Raw genomic sequence first — 23,437 nt, forward strand, 5'->3', positions numbered from 1 at the left:
ATTTGCGTCCACATTTTGTGCAAATTTGATATCCTCCAGGAGAACACCACGCTATTTATTCTATATCCAATGTATTTCCAGACTTTCACCTGGGCCTGCGTGACACTGACGTCTGTCTTTTGTTTGTCTCCATCTGATATTTGCGTTTGCGCGCTTGTTCTCTCCCGTGTCCCGCCCCTTAATTCAATATAGTCGTTTCTGGATCGCCTTTTTTTCTTCTCCCCTTTGCATTATTGATTTATTTTTACTCAGTAACGGATGTGGTTTAAAATCTATAGAAGTGCAATAGTACAATACTTAAATCAAAATGTACTTAAGTAAAAGTAAAATGACAGATTTTTAAAACTACTTAAAAAAAGTAGAAGTACAAAGAAAACTACTCAGTTACAGTAACGCAAGTAAATGTCATTTGTTACTTTCCACCTCTGCCAGGTGGTGTGTTTGTGATCATTGTCAAGCTGAAAGACCCAGCCACGTTTCATCTTCAATGCCCTTGCTGATGGAAGGTGGTTTTTTACTCAAAATCTCACGATACATGGCCCCATTTATTCTTTCCTTTACACAAATCAGTCATCCTTGTTTCTTTGCAGAAAAAAGTCCTAAAGCATGATGTTTCCACCCCCATGCTTCACAGTAGGTATGGTGCAACGCCGCATTCTTTCTCAAAAACATGACCAGTTGAGTTTTTACCAAAACATTTTTGGTTTCATCTGACATTCTCCCAATCCTCTTGTGGATCATCCAAATGCTCTCTAGCAAACGTCAGACGGGCCCAGACATGTACAGGCTTAAAGGACAACTCAGGTGAGAAATTAACCTAGGGGTAATTAACAGAAGGTTACAGAGTAGATCGTTCTCTGGGATGCGTTTTCATGGAAACCGAATGTAAAGAAATCTCTAAAAACAGATTAGTTAATAACACTAGTCTATGGGGCACATGGTAGTGAAATTAAATCGCTAGTTAATACCACTAACAAGGCTAAAAATAGCCTCACCCTAACACAGTAGCATAATGAGGGTCCCTACATGCAAACCGAAGCATTGAGAACTTTGTAAGTGTACAAACAGTTTTACCTCTTAATCCGCATCGGATTGTGGGCGGGGAGTCTGACGCAAGTGGGCGTGTCTCTACTTATAATTACTTTTGTTTTATACAAACTGTTCAATCATCTATCACAAACTATGGATCACTTGAAAGCTAAAACACTCAAGATTCATGTTCTGAACTTGTTTCTGCAATAAATACACCAGAGAGGAAAGGGTTAAAATAAATGCTAAACCAGTGGCTATTTAAACATTAGCATAATAAACGCGGTACTCATCTTTCATCTCCTGACGTTCAGATCAGATCGGACGAATCCACGAAACAACAGCATACATGTCTGTGCTAAACTAAAAATCCTCCGTTGCTTGCATGAGTGTTTTGCGTTGGTTAGAGTAATCAATCATGTCCATTTTTAATGAAATAGCGATTAAAATCATTATTTTGACAATCTCCCCTGTACTGTGGACTGTTCCGGTCATATTAAACCCTCCCAGGTCTCTCTCCTTCAATCACAGGCTCTCTTAGGTCACATGATAGGAAGGGAGCGCGTTACTGGCTACTAAACCTGTTATTTAAATACGCCTGTGCTCTTAGTTGGATAAGCCAGTCAATGCATAGCCAGCATAGATTTGATTGATGGATGTAGTAACGAATCAAAAGACATTATTTTGCGCAGTGTTTGTAAGAGATGCCGTAAGAAGCATTGATGAAAACAGCTGTTCTTAGCGTCTCCATAGTATCCATTAGTATCCAGCGCGTCCTGGCAGTGTAAGCACACACACTAACACATAACGCACAGACTAAATGACAGACTGTTTTTATCAACTAAATGTTTTTTTTTACACTTGTAAATTCTGTAAACTGTTGCTTTAGTTTTCAGGGACTGCAAATGCATTATAATTAGCAGTTTATTGCAGATTTATTTGAATAAAAACTACTCTTTACTATTACACAAATGTTCTAATATAATTGGCCTTTTTTGAAAGGACGGCTAGTCTTTTTTTGACATAAAAGCTTACCAAAGCTACATTTTTTGAGAGAATCGTCCTCAAATTTTATTCAAAGCATGATCAGACATTCAGTTTTAGGTTATTTTCAGGGCCTTAAAATTAAAATCTCATATTTTTTTCCATAAGGGACTAATAAGAACGTGAGTCACTTACATGCATATTTCCCCTTGTTTTAATATGTCCCTATTCTACTTTGAGTTATTATCACTTTTGGGTAACATAATTTGAAGTGTCTAGTTTAAAATAAGACCCAATTTATGGATATAGACCATAGGGTTTAAGAGCTACAGACATTTTTATTTGGGGTATGTCAGTTTTTTTTTATTCTCAAAAAAAGGGGCGAGGATTAAGAGTTTGATAAGAAGATACTTTATAAACACTGTGCATTATGCGTTCACGAACAGGAGCCATCTTGGGAAACAGAAAACACTGAACACAACAGAGAAAATAAATAAATAAAAATAAAAACGTCCATGTTATTACATTTCACAAACTTAATTCCTATTGACCAGCTCACTTAGAACAGCGCTCGTGGATCGATTCGTCGAGACTGTTTTCCAAAATGGTGCCTGTCCGTGAACGCGTAATGCACTGTGTTTATAAAGTATCTTCTTATTAAACTGTTTGTACACTTACTAAGTTCTCAATGCTTCGGTTTGCATGTAGGGACCCTCATTATGCTGCCGTGTTAGTGTGAGGCTATTTTGAGCCTCGTTAGTGGCATTAACTAGCGGTTTAATTTTACCACCCTGTGTCGTCCCTGTGCCCCATAAACAAGCGCTATAAGCTAATCTGTTTTTAGGGATAAAACTCTTTACATTCAATTTTCATGAAAACGCATCCCAGAGAACGATCTACTCGGTAACCATCTGTTAATTACCCCTAGGTTCATTTCTCACCAGAGTTGTCCTTTAAGTAGGGGGCACATCTGGCACTGAGCTGTGTGTTACTGATGTACTTTTTGTGCCTTTTTTACACCTTGGTCCCAGCTCTCTGCAGGTCATTCACTAGGTTCTGGGATTTTTGCTCAACGTTCTTGTGATTATTTTGACCCCACGGGGTGAGATCTTACATGGAGCCCCAGATCAAGGGAGATTATCAGTGGTCTTGTATGTCTTCCATTTTCTAATAATTGCTCCCACCGTTGATTTCTTCACACCAAGCTGCTTACCTATTGCAGATTCAGTCTTCCCAGCCTGGTGCAGGTCTACAATTTTGTTTCTAGTGTCCTTTGACAGCTCTTTGGTCTTGGCCTTATTAGAGTTTGGAGTCTGACTGTTTAAAGTTGTGGACAGGTGTCTTTTAAACTGATAATGAGTTCAAACAGTTGCCATTAATACAGGTAACTAGTGGAGGACAGAGGAGCCTCTTAAAGAAGTTTCAGGTCTGTGAGTGCCCGAAAGCTTGCTTTTTGTGGGTGACCAAATACTTATTGTCCATCATAATTTTCAAATAAACCCTTTAAAAACCAGACAATGTGATTTTCTGAATTTTTTTCTCATTCTGTCTCTCATCGTTAAAGTGTACCTATGATAAAAATTGCAGGTCTCTCTCATCTTTTAAGTGGGAGAACTTGCACAATTGCTGGCTGACTAAATACTTTTTTCGTCCGACTGTATATCCCACCCACTGACAGGTGCTGTGATGAAGAGAAATCAGTGTTTTTGACTGTCAGTGGTCATAATGTTATGCCTGATCGGTGCTATATATATATATATATATATATATATATATATATATATATATATATATATATATATATATATATATATATATATATATATATATAATAAATAAATATAATTTATTTATTAACTGTATATTGTGTGTGTGTTGGTATCATCCTCTCTTTGTTAGCTGAATTTACCACAAAAGGGGGGGGCGGGGGTATGTAACACTCTATAATAAAGAAAAACAACAGTTTGCCACAGTGTCAGTGGAGTGAAAGCGTGGTGGATGTTAAAATGCTTTTCCTGTGAGGCTGATGAGTCACAGATAGAATGATGGCATGTGTCATATGTAGGCGCTAGACACCACACAGATGGAGCAGATGAGTGTCTCGCTCCCTCTCATTTCTTACCATTTATTTAAAGAGGCAAAGACAGTCTGACTGTCAGCCCAGACTCAACACTGGGCAACAGCATTCTTGATTAGGGAAAATGACATCTCACTTGATGTTTTGTATAGTGCCTTAATATGACTTATGATATGAATCTCCATGGAATATTTTACCTGAACATGAACATCATTTAACTACCCTTGTGTTGTTCTAAACCGGTGTGATTCTAAACCCAAAAGCTTGTTTTACATACAGCAGAAGTGAATGGTGATTTTTACTTCCAAAGCTCCAAAAAGCACCACAAAGAGTCCATACATCTTGTGTGCTTATAATAAAGTCTGAAGTTGTGAGATAGTTTTGCATGATGAACAGATCGCCATTTTAAAAGCTCCAATTTTAATATAACAGCAAAGCTCTAGAGGTGAAGATTATCAGTGAATAACGACTGTAGCACATTTATACTACATTTATTATGTATTATCGCTTTTTTGGAGCTTGCCTGTAAAAACTACATCCACTGTTATTTTTTGGAGAACAGAATCTTGGAAATAATCTAATCTTATTAGATCAGAGAAAACAGGCCTTATGTAACTGATGGAAACATTTATTTTGGGGTGAAGTATTCTATTAAATGTTCATAAATAGCACAAATTACTAGCTTGAATTTATTTATTTATTTATAATTAGGGCTGTCAAGAGATTAAGATGAAAATGTTAATCTAATTAATTACACTGTGGCAATTAGTTAATTGAATTAATAGCAAATTAATCGCACTTCACATTTGGCTGAGAAATTACTTAAAAAAAGATACTTTAAAGTCATTGTTGTGTAAAAAAAAATAGACATTACAAAAATAGCTTCTGAAAGAAATGTTGGGCTAAACTATACGTTTAATGTTTGTTTTTATTAATATGGAAATTATTTTTTTTTTTTTTTAATGAAATTATACTCTAAATTAGAAACTAAAAGTGCCAGTAGGGGGCAGTAAATGTCTAATTGAGTAAGTCATTGAGTCATTTCTTCATTTGATTCGTTCAAATGGCTGATTCATTCAGGAGTGAAGTAAATGGTTCTCTTTATAAAAATGATAAATGTAAATGGTTCTCTTTTATGGTCCATTGAAATATTGGTTCACTCGATTAATTCAAAACGTGGACTCAGAAATGAAACGCCACTGTGTATTGCTCGGAGACGAACAGTTCTTGTCAGTAAACTTGTCTAAAACAACACAATATTAACTTACTTATTTTAGTTATTTATTTTACCAAACTGTTGTATAAGATCGTATTTGCACTTGTACTATTCTGGACCGAAAACCAGAACTTGTGTGTTATTGAACTGTGCCACAATTCATATGAATGTGAAAGCAACACAGACTTGGGTGTGCAAGAAAGTAACCTGTGTGACAATGTATTTAGTTCATTCAAACTCATGCAAGGGATGATGGTGTTGATGATTTACCTTGGATATGAGTGAGAGTGAGCCTGCAGTGTATTCACGCATATCAACACACACACATAGAGCTAGTAAAAAAAAGCAAATAAAACAATTTTTTTTCATAAAGCACATAAAACTAATTTTTGTCCCATATCTTGAATTTTATGGACAAAATTCTATAGGCATTCTATAGGCTTCATCACACAGTTAGTTGTTGCTCTGCATCATATTCTTTCTAATGCATTAATTTTTATAATAAACACGCATCTTTATTGACAGGTCTGTGCAGATAAAAGCATTGATATTCAGGTATTCTCATTCATCTTTGTGAATAACAGTATTAACTAATATTATCATAGAAAATGAAATGGAAATTTCTTTCCCAGTGGTAAGTCCCACAGAAATCAGAAACATTTATGAATCCTTGCAGATTTGGTAAGTATGTTTTAAATTTGACCTTTGAGGAAAAAAATCCATTATTGCAGTTCATTAGGCAGAAAAAGATTTCAGTATTTCAATAATGGAATATAATTTCTGCTTTACCACGGATACCACTACAGTTGTTTCGCTCCGTCACAGAAAGTGGGAAAATTTAGGGTTTTTTAATTACCAGCAATTAGTCATAAATCTCAGGCTGTTATCTCCGGAGCTCAGAACCAGGGCCATTTTTCTTAAGACTTAAAAATTCACCAAAGTCAAGTGACATCCATTAATGTCTCAATCCACACGAATGAGTTGATGAGTCTCTGTTCTCTGTTTAAGTGGTTTTGTGTTTATATGATTCATATGCCATTGGTCGTTTGCAGTATTTTCTCTTCATACGTATCTAAATGGAATGAATCTGTTCAAGAGAGTAATGTCAAGTAAGTGCCTTAATGTTATTCTCACTTTAGCAACATGACCAAATCAAGTCTATTTTCAGAATTGAAGTCAACGTGAATTGCAATTTGCAAGCTAGTTTAACAATTTACTTTTTTATGTGGGGGGAGGGGGTGTAACAGTTACAGCCAGTCATGTTAATCTTGAATACTAAAGACACACACCTATGACAAACACACACACACACACACACACACACACACAAAATACATCCATGGTATTATTCCTCCCAGGATAATACTGTATATTCACTTTACGTTTGTGTCGTTTACATTATATGCACTTGCGTGCCAATTTCCAACAAAACACACACATCTGATGCAGTTTCACTCACTGCCTGCAGTTTCGACTCATGACTGGGAAAAACAAACACACTTGCAGAACTCTGCTGCTGCTCCTGAGAAACAAACTGTATCCAGTGTTTCCTTAATGCTGGGTTATTTGGGAAGCTGAACAAGGTGATCTTTCCCTCACAACCAGAAACACACTTCTTTAGTGACATTGGGACATAGTGAGAATGTTTACATGCACACCAGTAAGCTGATTACTCACAAATATCAGCTTATTGAAATAACCAGTTTTCCCCATTTACATGCAAACCAGTAAACTGACAATGCAAGTAAACCGCATTTACATTACTTTATTAATAAACCAGGTTATTTCCTTGTAGTAACATGAAAAATAATAATGTCCGTATCTGATTTGGCGTATTCCAAATGTTAAGTCAGTTGTGATATTAAATTAAGCGTTCACCGTGTCATGCAGATACAAACTTCTGCTGCATGAGATGAGAATACATCTTTACAATTTTCTGGGTCTTAAAAGAGTGCGTTTGTGATATGTCTTTGTTTCATGCAAAACGCTAGCGCGCTCTGTCTGGATGCGTTTAAATCTGCTCGAAGTTTGCGTTTTTGTCACCTATCACGCATGAGCACTTCAATAAGCAGACAGAAAGCAGGTTAATGCGTTTACATTCAGCACATTCAAATCGGGGTAAGAAGCAAAAAAACTACCTGTCCTGACCGGTTTATGCTTAAGCCGTTTATGACCATACTCTGATAAAAGAAAACGGGTCACCGCGTTTACATGACCATGTTCATTGTCAGCTTATTAGGCATAATCGGCTTACGAATGTGCATGTAAAAGCGCCCAATGATATTGGTCTAAAAACAAATCGCTGCTGGTGATTCTCATAACCCGAACGAAGCATGTTGGGAGAAGTCCCCATACAAGGAATTCCACATATTTTGATGTAATACATGGCATTTTTGTCAAATATCTAGAATTTTATGACATTCCAGCTGCATTGTATAGGCTTCATCACACAGTGAGTTGTTGCCCTGCATCATATTCTTCATCAATCAATTGTATGAAGTAGGGGCTGTTAAGCGTTATTTTTTTTATTACTGTAACTAATCTAATTAACGTGTTAAATTGGCAGCCCTATTTTAAAAAGCATTGAAAATGTAGCAGGTTTTCTGATTCATCTTTATGAATAACAGAATTAACTAATATTATCATAGAAAATAAAATGGAACATTTTCACCCATTTTGACGTAATACATGGCCATACTCGAAATTAACTTTCCGAAACTTGTTAGAATCCAGAGTGTATTTGGTGGAGAAATGCTCTGTAATACATCCAACTACATTTTTGTTTGTACATTTTGGTGTTGTTTAGCATGAGCATCCAACTTTTTAACAATGTGAATAACTCAGAATGCATGAAATTGCATTAGACCCCCCCTTTAAAGTAAAAAAAATGTAGTCCAAGACATGGCATCCAACCATCCGTTGGATAGAGATACTAAGTATAGCTTAGAAACAGTTCATATTTGTCCAAGACCATATGATATGATCAATGCTACCCTCATTCATACAATAGATCAATGCTCAACAGTTCTCTCATGTTTGTATATTTAAATCTCCTTTAGTTGTAATACAACATACACACAATGCTAATAATTCCAATCAAATTTACTCAATTAAACTCACACACATTAATCTCATCAGCCTAGATCCATCTCCTTGGATCGTTTCGCTCGGTTTGTTGCCGCTGTGTGATGGAATTCTGTGTCCATCCCATGTCACTTTGTCATTGTTGTGTCTCCTCCTCCCCTCACATGACCTTGTAACCTTTGAGCTCTTTCATGATGTCACACCATAGGACTCTGTGACCTCTGACCCAAGGACCTGGTGCTTGTGCTCACAGCCAGTGTGAACGCAGGATCTTCTGCACGCTCAGATCACGCATGAGAATGGGGGGAAGGGTGGGAGAAAACCAGCAAGTATTGATACTCCTCAGTAACAGAGTCTGTTGAATATCAAAACCGTGGCTTGCTCTTTGTTCGGCCGACAAATGCACTACAATTGATTTGAAGCTGAATACTAAGGAGCATCAGTCTTGAGCGAAGGCTTTCTACTTCCCAGGCTTTCAGAGTTCGAAGGGTCATGCCAAGAGAAGGGTTGGTCAGTATGTGAGAACTCACCACACTTAATTAATGGAGACGAGCTGGTGGTTCACAACATACTTAAAGGAATATTGTGGGTTATTTTCGACTTAATGTCTATGGGCGCCATCTGTGCCATGCTGACGTTTATCCCAAACAATCATTTCGACTTGTTCCTTTAGTGAGTAAAATGACCCGGGACTCATTTACAGTGAAACATTAGAAACAAAAGCATGCCAATGAGGTAGAAAGCAAAATTATACCGTCTTGAAAAAAGAATTTACAAAAATATTATTTTGTGGAAACTTCATTGAGAATTAAGAATGCAGACACATTTTAAGACATGTGAACTCAAGCTTTTGTAACTAGTATTTGTGTTCACATACGTATACAACACTTTGAATAGGTTGGTTGTACATGTCAGCAAAACCAAAAAAGTGTTTACTAAATAAAATACTTTTATGAGAGATAAATGTATATTTTACAAAGCTTGCAGTGTTCCTGTTGTGAAAAATGGGTTGAATTGTTGAATTAACTAAAAAAGTTATGAATTAAAATAAATGGAAACGCTTAAGCATTACATTGACCACAATAAACCAATATATGTATTAGTCCTTTATTTATATATATATATTGTCAGTCTAAATTAAAAAATGTGTGCATATCAGTTTGAAATACGATCAGATTAAGCAAGTCTGAACGGTCAAAACATAAATTAATTCTGGATCATATTCAAAATATTAATATTAATATTCTGCATCGTACATTTTTTGTATTTATTTTTTGCATTGTGACTTTTACGCCATGTAAAATGTAAACATAAGACGCAGAAACAAGGTTGTGTTGTTGCTAAGTGCCGGACGAGCAGAATAACAAAAGGCTATAACGGAGACATTTTAAAACCCTTCAAATAATACATCGCAGAATAAAACTCTCATATCAGCCTCCCACGTTTCTGCCATTGCCTCATGTGATAATGCAGTAGTCCAGCACATAGCATCTGCACAATGTCATGTTGTAAATAAGACAACATCTGTATCGTAAACCCCTCAGCTTATTGTTGTTTTTGGCTTATATCTACCAACGTTGGTTTTTGCCATAAACTTAAAGAACGCATGGACACACAAATTGGATCTGAACAGTTGCAATACACAATGTGGACGTCAATCATTTTAGATCAGATTCCAATCGGATACACTAAGGCTGCATTTACACTGCAGGTCTTGATGCACAATTCCGATTTGGTGACTATATCCGATTTTTTTGACGACCCGCTTACATCATCTTTTCAAAAGCGACCCGAATCCGATATTTGCATTTACACTGTACACTGGCAAAACAGCCCAAGTCGTTCTTAACCGGTGAAATTAAGTAAAACAGCGCGATATGCGATGGACGCAGACAAAATTATTGCACAAAGTTTTGCTGTCCGCACTGTTCCACACGGTTCTACACATCTTTAAAGGTCGGCAAAATATTTCTCTCTTAATGCGGAGAAAAAGAGGAGTGCCCTTGACGGGGTTGCCAGGTTTTCACAAAAAAACCCGCTCAATTGCAACTCAAAACTGTGTTAAAGTAGCCCAATTTCGCATGAAAACCGCGGACTTGGCAACACTGGCAGTTGGTGTCCACCTGAGTTGACGTCATTCGCCTCCGTCCTTTTTTCAATGACGTACGACTCGCATTTACTGGGGGTTTTGATTTGGTCAAGATTTGACCACTTGAATGGCAGACGCTAATGCACGCATCCGAATCATATCGGATTTATTACCACATATGAGTGAGGCTTGAATCCGATCTGAGGATATCGGAATTCATGCGTTTTTTTTACTGCTTACATGTTCACATATCATATCCGATCTGTGCCACATGAGAGGAAAAAATCTGAGAATTGGGTCACTTGAACTATGCAGTGTAAATTTGTTCAAATATTCAGATTTGGATTGACAGTGTGAATATAGCTAGACTGGGAAAACCCAGCCTGATCTGCTGGAGTTTTGATTTCGTTCGACAACTCAGTCTGGAAACCTGTACATACATTTCGACTGCTTCTGTTACCAGGGTGTCCGCGGGGTTTTAAAAAGTATTAAAAAGTGATAAATCAAAATTGTCGAATTTAAGGCCATTAAAAGTGTTAAATGTGGTCTCAGAGGTATTATTTTTTTCCAAATTAGGTATTATTTTTTCAGACTATAAGGTGTCCTATTCTGATTGAAATTCTATCTGCGTTCGCGTTAGTTCGTTTAAATATTGGCTTTGGCATATAATCAAAGATCTTTCATCTCGGTCTCAACGTATGTTTGATGCTGACGTCATATTCAGCGGTCGTTCAGCATCATCTCAGAACACTGTGCGCTCAACAGAAGTGGCTGGCTTACGTTTTATTTTAGACTTGCTTCAAGGCATATCTTCAACGACTATTCATATAAGAGCAATCTTAAATTATTTTTATAAAGTCTAAAATGAACAAAAAGAGTTGTGAGAGAATGAGGCGCGATCCATAGACAGTCAGAGAGATCCGCGTGTCTGTCTGCTCTTAAAGGGACAGCAGCCAATAACAGAGAAATAACAGGAAAAGAGAAAATGAGTCGCTGCTCTTGACTAAATAACTTTTGTAGCTTCAATAAGGATTAACTATTTAATTTATAGTTTATGCAGTGCAGACTGCATATAACTTTGATAACTTTATAAAATTTCTGTATATTTCCTAACTGTTAAGACAGGAAGGGCAGGAGTAATGACATTTATTATGGGTTTATGTTAGCATTGTTTTAAGTTTACTTAAATTAAAAAATGTTTATTATCATTAAAGATTTTTGAAGCCTAATAATAAATGTAAAAAAAAAAAAAATCAGTAGCTGTATTAATATCAGTAATACTGGCCTTAATTCATGAAAAGATGCCATTTAAACAAGTATTTAAAATATACTGTCTTTATGTTGTTTCTACATTAATTTGATTAACTGTGAAATTATTATATTAAAAAATATATTAAAAACGTACAAAAACATTTCTTTTTAATTGCGATTAATCACAGAAAATGTGTGATTAAGCTAGTTAAAGTTTTTAATCGATTGACAGCACTAGTTTTTAGTATTTTGTTAAATTCAGCAACTTATCACAGTTATAGAAATGTAATATTTGGCTCAGGTTTTGTTGTTGGAAAAAAAACTCTAAATAATTTAATTGCTGAATTACCAATTATTAATTGAAATCAAATGTGTATGCAGTAATGCTTCTCCTCAACCAACCTTTGTGAATGTTGAGATGTATTTTACTGTTTCTGAATAATAACTTATAACAGATTTCCTCCTGGTGTCGATTCTAAATCTATTCTTTTCTGTATGTTATATATGTCAAAATCTGTGTAAATAATAGAAAGGTCGCTGATTAACACTTGCAATTCAGTGTCGTGATGGTTTTAAAAAATATTCTGAAGGTAGTAAAAAAGGTATTAAAAAGTAGTAAATTTAACTTAAGGATTGCTGTATATACCCTGGTTACACTTTTGCAGGAACCAATCACAGACTGGCTTATCCACCCGGCACGCTATTGGCGGGTTTAACACGATGACGATCACGCCTCTTTTGGTCTGATTGGTTGCAGGACTACCCAATTGTGTACAGTGTTATTCGAATAATGCCAGCTGATCACGCCCCTTGTGCAGTAGAAAATACAGAGCAGACTCCCCAGACCAAAGTTCAATTTTAAATTGAGCTTGGTCTGGTGATAGCCCAACAAGAACATTGCCACATTGAACTTTTTTTTTTCACATATCAGTGTGAACAGCAAAAAACACATCTGAAACTGGCCACTTCCATATCTGTAGCTCAGTGAATAAGGAAGACAGTAGCTATTATACTCATCAGTATAATGGTGAAAGCTCTATACATGTAAAACTTGGAAAAACTACACAAGATAAACTTATCATCCTCGTCTGCATCCTCCTTAATGCCTGCACACAAATACACTGGCTTTGGTGGCACATCACCTTAGAAATGTCTGTATAATTCTGTGCTGCAGGCCTTCTTTGTTATTGTTCTTTTGTGCATACAGATTAGTTCAAAACTCAGTGGTCACACTTTATTTCAGTTTTCACACTTTAATCTGGTATTGGCCACATCTAAAAAAAAAAATAATAATAATAATAAAATAGCCACGAAAAAGAAAAAAAGAGGATTCTAAATAAATCAGATTTGAGCACTAGCAGAAATGTAGCCTGAGACTACTAACAACATTAAAGGTACACAATATTGCCAACATTTTGGGACGCCTGCCTTCACATGCACATGAACTTTAATGACATCCCATTCTTAATTTGGGTTTAATTCGGCCCACCCTTTGCAGTTATACCAGCTTCATCTCTTCTGGGAAGGCTTTCCACAAGGTTTAGGAGTGTGTTTATGGGAATGTATGACCATTCTTCTAGAAGTGCATTTGTGAGGTCAGGCACTGATGTTGGACGAGAAGGCCAATGCGCTCTAATTCATCCCAAAGGTGTTCTGTTGGGTTGAGGTCAGGACTCTGTGCAGGCCAGTCAAGTTCCTCCACACCAAACTCGCTCGTCCATGTCTTTATGGACCGTCATTCATTCAAAGTTCATTCATTATCAAACCAGCTCAATTCAGCTACAAGCAGTTCTACAGAAAACTGTAATGTTGTTATTCAGCTTGAGTCAGTTCAGTGTTGATTCAATTCAGTTCAATTGCAGTGTTGATGTTCCAAACATAAGTTTAAAAATAAAATTAAAAAAATTGGATTCAGCTTTAAAGCAGAAGACAATTGTGTCATTATTCAGCGCAATTCAGTTTAACTTATGTTCTCATTTGATAGCATATAAAGATACAAATATTAAGCTAAAAGACACCTCTTCCTGGTAGAGTTTTATATCTTCTAAATAAAAACAAATCTTAAGGTCATTTTTTTATAATAAAAAATATATATAGATTGGCTTCTTTTATATAACGATTACTTTCTAAATAGTAGTTTGAGAAGCCTGATTAAGGTTTTCCAATATGGAGTGCAATCTGTTAGCATTCCCATTCAACTTGATTGCAAATTCACAATAACCCTGAATATTCCTTCAAGAGTTCAATCACATGGAGCTATTTTAACCTGTTCTTGTGCTAGTGTGTCTATAAGCTAGAGAGTGCGAGAGTGCCTGGCCCCGAAGGACTAAACCATCACGAATGATAACCATGTCAGCGAACAGCGAAAAGAGTTTGATTTGATTAAGTCCACAGACACTCATGATTTACCGTTATATTCTGGACGACCTCACATACACATACACACGCACAGAGAGTAAAGCAGCTCTTCTGCGACTTCTAATGATCTCCGCAGGCGCTTTTAAGACAGGCCAAGATGAGAGAGAGGACAAGTGTGACACATTAGAGTACGAGAAAGCAGAGCTGAGGAAGACAGATGCTTAGGAGTGAAAGACAAAGAAATAAAAGAAAAGGGAGTTTGTGAAAGTGTGTTTATCAACATTTGTCTTTTGTCATAATGGAAAAATAAAATGGATTCTGTGAACAATTTAGGATGGTAGGAACTTTTTGTCTTAAAAGTTCCTATTTACATTGCTCCCTGTTGCTTAGTGCACTCAATTATCTTTTTAGTAAACAGTTTTTATGCCCTTTATGATTCACCTTTCTATACCCATATAATGAACTGATTAATAGTTGTACAACCAATGTGCACTCACTAATGCATTAGCCAACTCATCTTGATTTCTGAAGTGTTTTAACTTTCTTCAGTAACTAATTAATAATAGAGTGATAGAAATTATACTTGGGTAGAGCATTCAGATATTCAGGTACTGTATCTTTAGGTCCAACCAATAAATGTTAAAGTGCTCCATTATGTTTTTTTTCTAATATTCCCTATCATGCCGTGTGTAATATAGCTGTTTGTAAATGTAAATGTTCTGCAAAGGTGTAAAGTCGAAAGCACACAATAGATAGTTATTGTCTCCCAAAAGAAAGAATCATCTCTGATCGATTCTGTTTTTTCATTGTCTCTGAAAAAACACTTGTTAATGAATTGTTTTTTGTTTGAATCTTACTGTGTGAAGGTTGTACATCACTAGAAAGGATGGTTGCATAATGCTAACCTGTGTTGTACGTATGTCGGCCTGCAAACAACTTGTCCCGCCCTCAAACACGTCAATTTACTGATGACTGCTTCTCAAATCTCAGAGTATAATGTGGGATTTGCAAAACATTTGCTCTGGAAAGATGGGTCTGTACCAGATTATTTGGACCAGCTTGTTCCTCAGTATTATTAATTATTAATGTATATATTTTCTACCGCTGTTCAAAATATGTAGTTTTGTGTTTTATATTGTATAAGTGTCCGGCTAATTGGCTTTCTCACGTTACCTAAAACTATTTTCTGTCATTCTTTGTACTTTGAGTAAAGGATGGAGTAATATTTGTTTTGCAAACTTTATAGGAACACTCCACCGTTTTTAGAAATAGGGCTTATTCAACTTCTTTCCTAGCCTAGACTCACCCTAGCGGCAGCAAATCTAATCTGCTGCGAGTGTCGTCTAGCAACTCTTAATACACTTCTGAGCTGGAAAAACCAAACTCTGATCAGGCCAATCACATCATGTATAGAGTCCGTGGGTGGGGCTTAACATAATGATGGCACTTGCGTGCTTCTAGTAAACACAGAAGCTGGCGAACGGCGGCCTTTCGAATCAGCTTTGACCGCGACTCTGGAAGACTTGGAGTTAAGCTTTTCTCTGAGAAAAGAACAAAGAACGGCACTGAAGTCATTCTTAAGAAGGGAAGATGTGTTCGGAGTTTTGCCGACCGGATACGGCGAAAGTTTAATCTTCACATGTTTACTAGTTTCAACTAGCTCCGGTTTACCTTCGTTGCTCTGGTTGGTGGTAGCGCTATCCTATCGTGTGCAGAGGGAGTTTGAAAGACAACCGTTTATCCCGCCCCTCAGATTGAGTCCTGTCAATGGTGAGTTTCCAGACCAAACATCTTGATGTGGGTCTGGCTTGTCAAGCTACTTCTTTCCTACATTTAGATATGTGGGCAAATGCATTTTTGTCCAAGTGCATGCATTGTTTTGGCAGGGTTGCTGCTAGGGTTAGCATAATGAATGGAATCCTATGTTGCCAGCTAGCATGTCCTGAGTAAAAGTGATCCAAAAAAAAGCACTGCTACCTTGGCGCAGAGATATCACGCAACACATTGCGATCGCTCAACAGCCGGAGGACGTGAGTATGAGAGCTGTGATATCTCTGCACCCAACTAGCAGTGCTTCACCTTTGCTTCCCCATAATATAGTCCCAAATCAATATCTGCCTAGGAAATCACCTAGTCTTAATCTGTATCACTATTTATGCTCGTTGTGAATATGCAGGCAAAAAGAAGTAATTCGGTGGGTGGGGGGTTTTTTTTGGATCACTTTTATTCGGGACATGCTAGCTGGCAACATAGGGTTCCATTCATTATGCTAAGCTTAGCTAGCGGTGACCCTGCCAAACTAAACCACTGCATGCACTGAGACAAAAATGCTTTTACTTGAAAACAGGAGCCAATTTGCTCAAGTTGAACTGGATCACATTTTATTGTGTATAAAATTACAGATTTTACATTCTTGTGATTATGAATATGATAAAGACAACAGCACATGATAGCATTTTTGATCATGGGGATTCAAAGGAGAACATATTTTTTTCCTTTGTTATGAGTTTGATTTTGATACAATGGTTGCAATTCATTTATTTTGGCAACTAATGTTGTCATTAGTTCATAACAGTGAACAGTCTCTCATCTTGTGACACTTTGCAGACTCTGCTGTGTGCGTTCATGTGTTTTGGAGGCGCTCTAAAGGGAGGCTGGGGATCTCATGGGCTAGCATTTATTTCAAAGGGAGTCCATCGCAAGTGTTTAGTGTCATCTTACATTCATACTGTAATAACTTCAGATACCTGTCCTGATTACGGGTGTTTCGTGTCATATTGCATTCATGAAATTGAATTTGAAATTGAATACACTACCTTTAAGAAAAAAAAATTCAAGTTCACTCAGTATCACTTGACCTATTCGACCACTTCTTCAATTAAAAATAAGTACACTTTTTTTTCCATAAATCTGTCTTTCTATATTTTGTCCTGCTGTATTAGTAAATATGCTATTTTAATGAAAACGAAATATATGAATTTGTATGTAATTTATTACAGTCTTAAATGTTTAGAAACCCCTAGGTGTTTGGAAAAAGGCATCTGTTTGATAGATTTTAAACTATTTAATACATCATCTTTTTTGCCATTTTGTCATTTATTGGCGTAGAAAGTGGAGAGAGGACATAAAAAACATGGAAAGTAGAGTCTTCCACATACACATCACGACTCTATTTGAAGGGCATGCATGGTATTTTAAAGGGTTTTAAACCACGTCTCTTTCTCTGTCTTTCTCTTTCTCAGATTTGTTCTGATACATTTAATTATTTTAATAAATGCAAAGGAACAATTACAATTTCATTTTGTTATCATACAATGTTTTCTAAATAGACCATGAAAAAACAAAACAAAAAAACAATTGTTGTTATGTAGCAAATTGCTGTTAGGTAGCGTTTAGGTAAATCAGATCTGGCAAATACACTGAGCGTTTGCCTGAAGGAAGCAGAGTTATACTACTTTTCTAAGCCAAAAATATGTGCCGTTGAGCAGTTTGAACCTCAAGTTGATAGCACAAATTCCTCTGAGTTGAGCAAGTGGATTCTGGTACTGTGGTCCAACTAATTGTCCTGGCAGGAATATATAAATCAAAGTACTCGAGGGAAATGTGTTTTTACTCTTAAATGCAGTCTTCTATATTTCAACTGAAAATATCCTTACATTTGTCAGAACTGGGAACGCTGCCATGTTCAGTAATGGAAATTAAACCGTGAAGTGACAAAATCCTTTATAAGAAGAGATTTTTTTGACACGGATGAGAAGTTGTAAGGGGTCTCTACAGGGCAAGTATTTCCATTGAGGAGCCTTTCAGAAAGCGCTAGTAATGAGGATGTGCTTCAGATTACTCACTATAATTTGCTCAAAAAACTGCTATATGTGTCCCCTTGACTTAATACTGTTATAATTAACAGCATACTCAACTGTCACTCTATTTCATACACACAAAAATGTATCAGAATATCAGTCATTTTACATGCCTCTATTGTTTGCCATTACTGTATGTATGTATATGTGTATATATATATATATATATATATATATATATATATATATATATATATATATATATATATATATATATATATATATATATATATATATATATTGGAAATTTTATTGGAAATATGTTTTTAACTATTGTATTAATTGTATTAATTTGTATAAACTGTATTAATTTCCAAACTATGTGTTTGCAAACCCGATTCCAAAAAAGTTGGGACATATTTAAATAAAAAAGGCATGCAACAATTTACAAATCTCATAAACTAATGGTATGGGGTTGCATGAGTGTGTGTTGGATGTGCAGCTTACACATCTGGGAAGGTACCATCAATGTTGAAAGGTATATCCAAGCACAACAAATACTCCCATCCAGACGTCGTCTCTTTCAAGGAAGATCTTGCATTTTCCAACATGACAATTTCAGACCACATATTGCATCATTACAACATCATGGCTGCGTAGAAGAAGGATCTAGGTACTGTAATGGCCAGCCTGCAGTCTATATCTTTCACCCATAGAAAACATTTTCCCAGTTTAAGCATTTGATATGTCATCTATGTTGTATTCTGAATAAAATATTTAAAATTGAATCTTCCACATCATTGCATTCTGTTTTTATTCACAATTCGTACTGTGTTTGGAATCAAGTTTGTAATATTTTTTTCTGAAAATTCTCTCACTTATGTTTATCACTGCTGTGGTATTTCGCCTCTTTAAAAACAACTTTGAAATATTGTAAATAATTGAATGCAAATATGTATATTACAGGTATTAAAATTTTATATTTCAAATAAAATGAATAAAAAAACTAAAACATTACATAGTCAAATTAAAATGTCCTTCCATCCATCCGCCAATTAATAACTATATGTACACTGGCTAAACTCTAATATTCAACGTATAAATTGTTGAGATTCTCTTTAAATTGTAGGTATTATAAGTAAAAGTATACATATTTTAATTCCATTAGAGTTTAGTAACTTGACATTTACGTATTTCTGATGTGGGGTAATAGTTAATAGTTAAAACACCCCTGAAGAGCATGATGCTGACAAAACCTCAATATGATTTATTGTAGGGTATTCTAGAAGCTTCAGGATTTGTAGCTGAAGGAGGATTGGTGGTGTTCTATGATAATTTTGATTGTCCCTTCAAATGCACACATACACAACATGTAGCTGTGACTCACTAGATCCGCATTAGCTCTGGGCTAATCCTCATGTGTGCAGGGGACCAGAGGACCGAGGGGGAGGAGAAGATTTCACTCTGAGGGTGGATATGCTCTCAAACCAGTCATTTCCAATTAGACTGTCTTAGTTGCTTTCACTTTCTTATTCTCTTTCTTTTTCCCTTTTGACAAAAGATGTTTGCACCTTTTCTTCAACCTGGGCCACAAAAATATAAGCTTTTCAGAGGTAATCTGCACCGTAAAATAAAACACCTTAAAATTGTATGGTTAAAAATGGGAGCTGTGCTTGTCGAAAATGTACTGTTAAAATATGTGGGCAGCATCTTAATAATTAACTTGAATTATATTGCTGGTTTTGCCGGCTTATTTAGCACTGTTCACTGAACTAAAAACTGTGCTGACATATTCGACATGCTGAGAACTGTCTGCCGAGGGTTTCATAAAGGTGCAAATCTAAGGACAGTTCCAATTCGCACATGTACACGGTGAACCGATGAGCTACTGAGATATGCGTGAATATGCATGAACCAAGCATTTGACTTGAATGATGGGGTGAAAATTACATGTTTTTTTATGGTCTCTTGTGGTTTATGTTGTTGATTATTACTCGTTTATTCACTTTCCACCAATGGGCCAAAACATTGACACACCTGCTTAATTTGCTGTAGGTCCTTTGCGTGCTGACTCACAGAGACATGGTCTCTACAACACACCTGAAGGTGTCCTGTAGTCTATGGCACCAATATATTAGCAGCAGATTCTTCAAGTCCTTTAGGTTGTGAAGTGGAGCCTTCACTTCTCTGTTTTTGCCTTATTTGGAAGAGTCATGAATATTAATGTTGAGCTCTGCTCTGATTGGCTTAATTCAGCAGCTCAAAGCTCACAGCACAGCAGTTCAGTTGTTCAGCGAAGCGGCTCGTGAGTCCTGACAGAACACAGATCGACTAAATGACACTTTAAGCGGAACGTCTCAAATGGAGATTGCTAAAATGCAGCCTACTTGGTTTTACCTAAACATGTCCAATCTGGCAACCATATGAACGCGAGCTCTCTCTCTCTCACAGATGATCTAAAAACATCAATTGTTGTGGTATCCGATTATAATAAACCTCAACCATGACTGTTGATACATACAAAGTCCTCACGTCCCCTGCACAGCCTGAACATGACGCGTGTCATTGAAAAGCACTTCCGTGGTGTTTTTGATTCACGGGATTTACATAAGAAGGAGGAGGCAATGATGTTTGAGACTCACTATATGTGATGTCAATGTACTGAACTCTTATTATTTCACTAAATTAACTACTTATTTTTTCATTCTAGGGCACCTTTAACCATGTGGCAGGTTCCATTATCCAGCTGAAAGAAGCACCAGGGAACACTATTGTCATGAAGGAGTGTAACTGGTCTGCAACAATGTTTAGGTAGGTGGCATGTGTCAAATTTACACCCACATGAATGGCCGGACTCAGGATTTCCCAGCAGAACATTGCCCAGATCATCACACTCCCTCCACCAACTTTCATCGTCCCATGGTGCATCCTGATGTCATCACTTCCCAGGTAAACTATGCACACATACACAGCTGTCTATGTGATGTAAAAGAAAATGTGACTCGTCAGATTAGGTGACCTTCCACTGCCCTAACGTCTAGTTCTGATGCTCGCCAGCCCATTGTAAGCACTTTTTATTGTGGACATGGGTCCTCATATATAGGCACTCTGGTTGGTCTGTGGCTACACAGTCCCATGTGAAGTAGAGTGCAATGCACAATCTTTTGTGATAGATTCCTTTCATTACCACCATTAAAACTTTGTATGACTTTTGCCACAGCAGACCTTTTGTTGGCTTGAACCGGAGAGGATAGCCTTTGTTGCCCTCATGCATCGATGAGCCTTGGCCACCCTTCACCTTTTCACCGGTTTGAGGTTTGTCCCTCCTCGGACCACTGTTGGTAAATTCTCACCACTGTTGACTGGAAACAACACACAAACCTTGCAATTTCAGAGACACTCTGACCCACATGCCTTATTGCGTGATTATGTAAAAGAACTGATGAATCAATGAAGTAATTGGAATGAAATGTCCAAAAGAACCAATTCGCAGAAAAAAATCAGACTTTGGATCACTAATAGCTTTTCCACAAGCTTAGGTATAGGTACATGCAGTGTCATACAGAGGGTAAGCCATTCAGAGTTTGATTCCCTTGAGTGGATGCTGAAAAATCTAAAATACTAAACATTTAATGCATATTTTGCATATCAGAATCACTTAGTTAGGTTGACAAATAAAAATGAATCTAATTTAAAATGGATTGTTTACCTGCTTCTTTTTTTCTGAAGCAATTACCTACAAGAAAACACTTAAAAAGTGGATTTTAGTGGCCTTAATAGGATTTTTGCTGAACCTAAACTGCGTGAAAATAATTTTATTACATGTATTGTAAAGTGCAGCATATGAGGGATGCAATTTTAAATATTATCAAGAAATGTAAAGCTAATCGCAAGGTCGTTGTGATCCAGTGGTTACCTGATGTATAAACGTTGCATGCGTGCAAAATGGGCATAGAAATGTACGAACACAATTATCCACGCCGATCGGGATTTATAAAAATTCAACTAAGCGCAAATATGTACACTGTATGGACACTTACATACTCACTCTACGTACTCTTACTGGAGTGAGCAGTGTAAACAGAATGATATAAACTCTGTTTTACATCTGATATACACTTTTAGATCAAATATGTGCCACTTGTGAATTGATTTAAGCACTGGAATTTCATGAAATCATTAACCAGAAGTTACAACATTTTTATATCAATTTAAATATGGGTTAGAAAGAAAGGGTTAGTTCACCCAAAAATATCGCATAAAGCTTTCGTTCAACATAAATGAAGTTATTTTCGATGAGATTTGAGATCTTTCTGTCCCTCCATTGGGAGCAACACAATTTACACATTCAGTGTCCAGAACGATAGGAAAAACGTTATTAAGTAATCCATGTAACTTCAGTTTTTTGAAGCGGCGTGAGTGCTGTGTTTGCACCAGAAAACATAATTTACTTTATTTACGAAAATATTGACCTGCAGTCCAGTAAGGGGAACATGCATGTTTTGTTGACTTGAGACTCGTATCGTATTTTCATAGTTTCGTAAACGCACTTTGGATAATATTATTTTGTAAGTATAGAGGTAAATAGTTTTCTTGTGCAAACAAAGCACTTGCGTCACTTCATAAAATTGATTTTAAACCACCAAAGGCACATGAACAACATTTGGGTGGTTAATGACAATTTTCATTTTTGGTTGTACTGTATGAATGTATATTCTACGGAAAGTTTTATACATGAGACCCCCTGGGCATTAAAGAAGGATCTAAACCTTCATTATAAAATCATGCAGCAGTAACAGCATGACTTAAATAACAACTCACCAACCACAATAAATGCATTACAGATGCAGAACCTCCTGCCCTTACGTCACCTCGGTGCCTCCCTTATATATCCCATCTCTACTTGGCCATCACATGCTACTGTCATAATGGTTTCCAGCACTCTCAGCTGGATGGAGGAGTCCTCTGTTGTTCTTCAGGGAGGAGAACAATGGCCTGCTCCCAGCTCCTCAATGTGGGAGGTTGCCAAGATCTGAGCCCCGCTGGGGGGAATGGCTTTGTATACCAAAATTTTCCATGACATCTGCTTGGCACCTGTTGCCAGGATGGGCTGAGTGTGACTTTCCTGTCATATTCACCATTTTGCAATGAAGATGTAAAAAACATTCTGCAAGTGTGTGATTTCATTAACGGATAAAGGTAAATAACTAGAAGAATGTGCAATTTTAAATATTCTAGCTCCGTTCTAATAATAATGATAACATACCAGTTTGCAATATCAAATAGCATAACAGCCAAAATAACTGAAAGTGGATGACACCAGAAGCCTCACAAATTCAAGTTAAAATGTGAGTGCCTTCTTTTACATAAAAATGAGGGCGAATAGGACAGTTATTTCAATCTTGTGTGCTTTTGTAGTTTTTGGGTTGTTTTCAACTAATATTTATATTTTATTTTAGCTTTATTTACACAGAAATGTTTTTAATAGTTTTAAAAAATGATAGTAATTCTGGGATAGGATGCACAACAATAGTTAATGATCTCCACTG

General features: G+C 36.5%; 1 long non-coding RNA gene across 1 annotated transcript in view; it reads left to right on the plus strand.

The window, feature by feature from the left end:
- The window catches only part of LOC137076208 (uncharacterized), a 164,233-nt gene extending 142,782 nt beyond the window's left edge, over positions 1–21,451 (plus strand). The window contains exon 4 of the long non-coding RNA XR_010905254.1: positions 20,599–21,451. This is a non-coding gene — a long non-coding RNA (uncharacterized lncRNA). The remainder of the gene's footprint in view (positions 1–20,598) is intronic.
- The last annotated feature ends 1,986 nt before the right edge of the window (positions 21,452–23,437 follow it).

This window comes from Pseudorasbora parva, chromosome 1 (genome assembly GCF_024679245.1).
Source record: "Pseudorasbora parva isolate DD20220531a chromosome 1, ASM2467924v1, whole genome shotgun sequence".
Lineage (NCBI taxonomy): Eukaryota > Metazoa > Chordata > Actinopteri > Cypriniformes > Gobionidae > Pseudorasbora > Pseudorasbora parva.